Raw genomic sequence first — 6,666 nt, forward strand, 5'->3', positions numbered from 1 at the left:
AAAACCCAGCTTCTCCAGTAGTTCATTCACTCATTCATGCACCATCGGAAAAGAATTTCACATTTATTGTACCAAAAGCTTATAATGTTTATATACAACCTAAAAACTGTGATTCCCTAGGACCCTTTGCCTTTGCCACTCTTAGCATATGAGATGGTGCTGAGGGCCTTTTTGTGCTACTATTGGTTTCATGGAATCCCAGGCTCAAAGAACTCATCAGAAAGCAGCCATAGTTTGTCACCAGGACTGCTAACATGGTAGAACCTTCAAGAGCTTTTAAGATGCTGGCAAAGCTTTGAGAATCCAAGGTCATTTCCAAGCCATGAGCAGGAACTAGAAAGTGGAGAAAAGGTAGAAAAGGGATAAGACTATTTTATGTACTGGAAAATTAGAACTGAAAGATGTTGTGTACTTTGAAAGTTATTCCTGAGTCAATTTTCTGTTTGTAGTGATACCAGTGACTTGTTAGAGCTAAGATCAAAATTAATTTAAAACAATGTATACAATAACATTGAAAAGAAAGCTTTGAAATGCTGAAGAACTCTGAGCAATGCAATGGTCAGACACAATTGCAGAGGACTTGGGATGAAGCTTACTTCCCATTTCCTGACAGAGAGGTAATGAACTCAAAGGATGGAATTAGATAGGTATTTTTTGGATATGGCCAATGTGTTGATTTTTGTTTGACTATGCTTATTTGTTACAAGTATTTTATTTTTTCTTCTGGTTTTGGTAGGGGAAATTCAGAATAGAAAAGGGAGCTAGTTATAGGAACTGCTGCAAGTTCAAAAGGAAAAATAGACTGTAAATCAGTTGCCATAAAGAGGTGAACAAAATAGCCTAAAAACTATCTCAAACACATGATTTCCTTGACAAAGGGAGAGTTTATGGCAGCCAAGGGCAATGCTGGTTTAGAATACAAATTGGTTTGTGAAATATTATGAAAGAATATGGTGGAAAATGATATGCTACATCTCCCCATAAAGCAATGAGATGCAATATCAGGGGGGAAAAACCTAAGTTTTTAAAAAGCTCTTTAAGAGACTTGACTAGGCAAAGTAATCCTGAGGGCATATAAGGATGAAACTAGCAGGAAGATAACAAACAGATGAAAATGGAAAAGATTTGTTAGCACTTTTATAATAAAGTCTTTTCATCATCAGGGACAGCAGAACAACCGCATCTGATTCCTAACATGATAGCTCCAAATTTACTGCATGAAAAACTAGAAAAAATACTGAAGAAAACAAAGAACTGGACTAGACAAAATAAATGCAGAGATCAATTCTTATGGGGACATTATTTTGACGTTGTTTAGGGATAAAATGTCAAAGTACTTGAAAGCAGAGAGGTTCTGAAAGACTGGGGAAAAAAACTGAACTTTATTACCAAAAAAAATTAAGAGAATATCAATAATTATTCATATGTTGATCTTTGTCTTTTTAATATAAATGTTCAGATGTATTGATAGATAGATGATAGTCAGATAGATGATAGATAGATAGATAGATAGATAGATAGATAGATAGATAGATAGATGACAGATAATAGGCAGACAGACATAAATAACAGATTGAGAGATTTTCTTCTTAGGATAACTTAGGACTTCTAAGTAACTACATCCCAAAAGTTTTAGTATTTTTGTTTCATTGCTACCATTTAAAACAAATAGTTATTTATTACTTCTACACTTTCTTTTTGGGGTACTTATTTAAAATATCATGTAAATCTGTTTCTTTTTCATATTTCCCTTATTGATTTCAATTTTTGTTGTCAAAGTCTATAAAGCACTTTAATATGTCCACATTTCTGAATTTGACAGGTTGGACTGTCATTGTTATTTTTGCCTTGGCAACTTTTGTAAAGACACAACACAATGCTAAAAGGCAGGTATGTGCCTTAATTTCCCATTCAACAAGTACAAAATATCTATCATATCTAACATTTATCTAGTCTGTTATGCACCAGGCACTGTACTAAGCTCTTTACAAATATTATCTCATTTGATGCTCACAACAACCTTGGGAGGAAGGTGCTATTATTATTCCAATTTTACAGATGAGAGAACTGAGGCATAAAGAGGTTAAGTGACTTGCCCATGGTCATATAGCTAAAGAGTATCTGAAGCTACATTTGAACTCAGGTTTTCCTGACTCTAGGTCTAGTGCTCTATCTACTGTACTAGCCCTGTACTATCTAGATTTCCCTAACATTCCATACAGATACTTAATTTCTTTCTTTTTCATCATTCAGATATATTTGTCTAAGTCTGGAAGAGGCACATTAAAGTTACTTGTTTGATGAATATTTGATAGTTGATATTATTTTGATTTTGGTATCTTTAAGCAAAATACAGCTTCCTTGCTTGTCTTTGTCATATCTATTGTTACTTAAATTCCACTAGAACTCCACATTTTAACTCCCTAAGACATTGTGTTTAAAATTGTCTTTCATACTGCAAATTTTTGAGTTTTTCTTTCTAATCTGTTCTTCTGCCTTTCTCATTTTTAGGGGTAAGTTTTTCACATTGACTGTTATGATCATTGTTTTTTCCCTTCAAATATTGTTAGAAAATCCCCTTCTTCCCATTTTTGAAAAATAAATCATCACTGGGTTTCTGCTATTTGCTTGTGATAAACCAAACCTAGTTTCTTCCCTTCCCTCATCTTCCCCTGGCACAGACTCAAATCACTGGTTTTCTCTCTTTTTTTAAGTCAAATTTTATTTTGCTTGAGGCAGTTCCTTCTTAGACCAAATCATAGTATCAGACATTCCTCTTTTCCCTCCCTGTGGGACCAGCCCCATCTCCTTCTTTAGTTTCCTTCTGTGTGTGTGTGTGTGTGTGTGTGTGTGTGTGTGTGTGTTTTTACTGGCCTGGATAAGGATAAAGCTTATGAAATCCCCTTTCCTTCACCCCCCAACTCTGAATGATCTTCACCTGTTCTTTCCCAAATGCCAAGAAATGAGTTCCTCCTTTCTTCTCCATGCAATTTCTTTTTGAACATCATCTCACTTTGTTTTCTTAGTGACCCTTAGAAAGGGTGGGACTCCCTGTGGAGATGAGTCTTTTCTCTCTTTTTGAGAATATAAGCAGCAGATCCTCACATAACCTTTTCGATGGATTTAAAGTTGTTTGCTTTTCTTAGCTTTCTTTTATCCAGTGTTTCTGTATTTCAAAGGACTAATTCTGATTTTCCAAAGGAATGCCTAGAATTCTTTAAAATTCTTCCTGGTTTACTATTATACAGAAAGGCTGATGATTGGGAGGAGGGGGATTTTGTATCTTGCTACTCTATTAAACCTATTAATCTTCTCAATTAATTTTTTGATAAATGCTATAATTTCTTTCCAAGGATTTTATTTTAAAATTTTCCATGGTAGTCATTAATGAGATGGGTCTATAGTTCTTGTCCTGTTTTGTCCCACCCTGGATTGTTTCAAGATCCTATTTGTCTCATTAAAAAGACCAGATAAAATGTGTTTTTAACTTTGTTATTGAGAAGTTTTTGTAGGCATTAATTATTCTTTAAAATTTTGTAATTAGTGGGTCACCTCCCACTCTTTTTGGTAGATTATTTCTTTCTCAACTTTTTTTAAAAAAAAAACCTCTTTATTTCATTTCATTTATTTATGCTTATTTTTGAAACTAATAGTACATTTCTTTTGAATTCTCAGGTTTAGTGTATTTTATTGTGTATTATAATTTCTGATCATTTTCTTTGTTTCCTCACTATTTGTTCTGTGACCTGTGTTCATTTTTGATTTTCCAAATTTTATTTTCCTTCTTTTTGTGATCAGATTAGAAGACCATTTATAAATATTTTTAGTCTTTTTAAATGGTTCTATTTTTTATTTTCAATTTTGTTTTATTTCTCCTCTAATTTTCAAAATATTGTGCTTATTTCAGGATTTAGAACAAATGATGGGAAACCAGAACAATGTGAATAAATGCTTGTTGGATTGAATTGTATACAAAGACAACAAAGAAAAAAAAAGTTCCTAAGCTTCTAGGCACTACTAAAATAAGTTAATGAGAACAACACAGATTAACTCTAATGGTCGATCTTGTTCCTAAGGAAACAAGCTATGTAACACCCTTCCTTGTTTACTTATTGTCAAATTTTAAGTACATGGTTAGCTTATTAATCCCTCCTTTTTTTTCTTTTTAATGATTTCAGACATAATTTTTCTTCTCCTCTGAGGGTTGCTTCTTTCACTGATTACTATTTTTATAAGTTTTGTTCCAACCTTGGTTTTCTTGCTATAAGTTTATATGATTTAAATGTAGGTAGGAGGGCAGTATAAAAGGAAGTATGTGGCAATTTATTAATATTTATTTTCTTATTTAGTCTTCCATTCTCTTTTATTGAAGAGTTCAACAGATTTACAATTGTTTTGTGTGTGTTTCCTTCTATTGAATTCTTTCATATTTTTCCTTTTAAAAATTTGGCTTTTAGTGCCTATGTTTCTTTGCTTATAACAAAATCCCTTAAATTATTTTTGTATCATTGATTATGTTTTGCATTCTGGCTAAGTCTATGGTCTCCTCAGAATAAGTTTTTTTAAATAATTGAAAGAAAGTCCAAATTTTGGTAAAAGATTAGTGAAAGTAAAGATGTAATTTTTCATATCAAATTTCAGACACCCTAAAATATGTTTGGGGACTTCAGGCTAACATGCTGGTTTGCAATAATCTAATGCCAATCTCTTCCCAAAAATTCTGTCCTCCCACCTCCATCCTTCCCATCACCCTGTCAAAGATCAAGTTCCTTTGGTGTGTTTTTATTTTTTATTCTTTTTGGCCTTTTCATTTAAAACTGTTTTCTAGATGACTTTTGTTGTTTACACCAGTTATTTCCCAATTTTCTTCCACTGAACCCTCCCATGTAACAAAGAAAAATAGCTTAGCTAAACTGGCTAACAAGGTGATCATGTGTGATGTGTGTATGGAACGTTCTGTCCCAGTGATTTCCTACCTAGAACAGGGAAATATGTTTCACAGCCTGTACCCTGGCAACACAATTAGCCATTAGGATGAAACCACATTCATTTTACCTTTTAGTGTTCTCATTCATATCATTTTACTAAGTGACCAGAAACTCAGGAATGTTTTTTTGTCTTTGTATTCTAAGTGTCTACGACAGTGTGTGGCACATAGTAGGTACTTGTTGGATTGTACAGTTTTCATTACTCTGCTTGTCCATCATTTATTCTAAATTCTTTTATTTGTTTTCTCTTATCAGTGTATTCCTTGAGGGTTCTAGTTTCAATCTTAATTCCCTCCCTTATTTTCTTTATTTCTACTGGTGTTTGTTTTATTGCTCCAGAGAGTTGAAGTAGACAGCCTTTAAGGTCTCTTTTAGCTCCAAATCTGTGAGTCTGTGATTCTATGATTCTTATAGTTGCTCCATTTAATTTCTGGGGATCTTACCAAATTTTTTTCTATACTTTCCCCCTTTCCTCTCTCCTCCACCAATTTGTGTTTTTTCCTCCTGTGAGGATAAACCTTGCCTCTGGATTTTCCTTCTCCTTATGTGACCAGACCAGGTTTTTCACTCAAAGGGATGTTTCATTTGAATGTAACTGAAATACATGAGGATTCTTATCATCTAAATACCCCTTTGGAATCAATCAATCAAAAAATATTTACTAAGCACCTACAATGTGTCAGGCACTATGCAGGGGATACAAAAGAGGCAAAAGGAATTTATCAAGGAATTTACAATCTAATGGCTCAGGTTGAGATGAAGCTGCTCTTGAACTGTTACTGACTGGTACACTCTAAATCATACTCACAGAAAAAGAGTTTGTAGTTATCTCTTATACGTCTTATTGCAATTCAATCCATGGTCCTTATTTCACCACCACTGAACTTCTTAGGTGTGGTGAATGTCAGTGGATGTACAGGAATCAGAGAAGGATTTGAATCCTTGGCTCTACCAATAATTAGCTGTGTGATCCTGGGCAAGTCACTTAGCCATTGTGGGCTTCAATTTGTTCATCTGTCAAATGGGGAGGGGGTAGACTAGATGACATCTGAGGTTTATCCAGCTGGCATCATCTATGAGTCTTCAATTTCTTTTGGCAAGAATTCGTGTGGGCTAGCATCAATCTATGCAGGCTATCTGAAACCTGTTCTTTTCAAATGCTGAAACATAGTATTAAAGGGCTTGAAATGCTATGAGGGCATGGCCCTCCCTGAGGAAACTCCACATCTCCCTGGCCTGCGATGCAAGGATCCCACTGTTGCTATGTTTGACTTTAACTTAGGCACCACAGAACTTGTGCCATGTCACTGATGAGGTCATAGACTATGCAGAGGCCACTCTGACCATTCTGACCATAACGGCTGCCTTTGGCTGTTGTGGCTTTGAATGTTCCTCTTAAGAGATATTAATGATCAGGGTTTTGTGTGTATGTGAAATCCAGGGAGAAAGTAAGGTCACCTGCCGGGACAAGAAACTCAGATGCCAACCTTACCTGGAATAAGGACGCTAGAGAATTTTTAGTGTCCTTACTCCCATATTCTCCTTCATCTTTGAAGGAAGAAGCAAAGCTGTGAACATCCAATGAAGGAACCACAAGAAAAAAGGGCTACTGCTGAAACTTCAGGTTCGGTTACTCGTGGGAGGTCTGGTTAGCAGAGAGCAGGTCTTATTCAGTTAA

This window comes from Dromiciops gliroides, chromosome 2 (assembly GCF_019393635.1).
Source record: "Dromiciops gliroides isolate mDroGli1 chromosome 2, mDroGli1.pri, whole genome shotgun sequence".
In the NCBI taxonomy this organism is placed as follows: domain Eukaryota; kingdom Metazoa; phylum Chordata; class Mammalia; order Microbiotheria; family Microbiotheriidae; genus Dromiciops; species Dromiciops gliroides.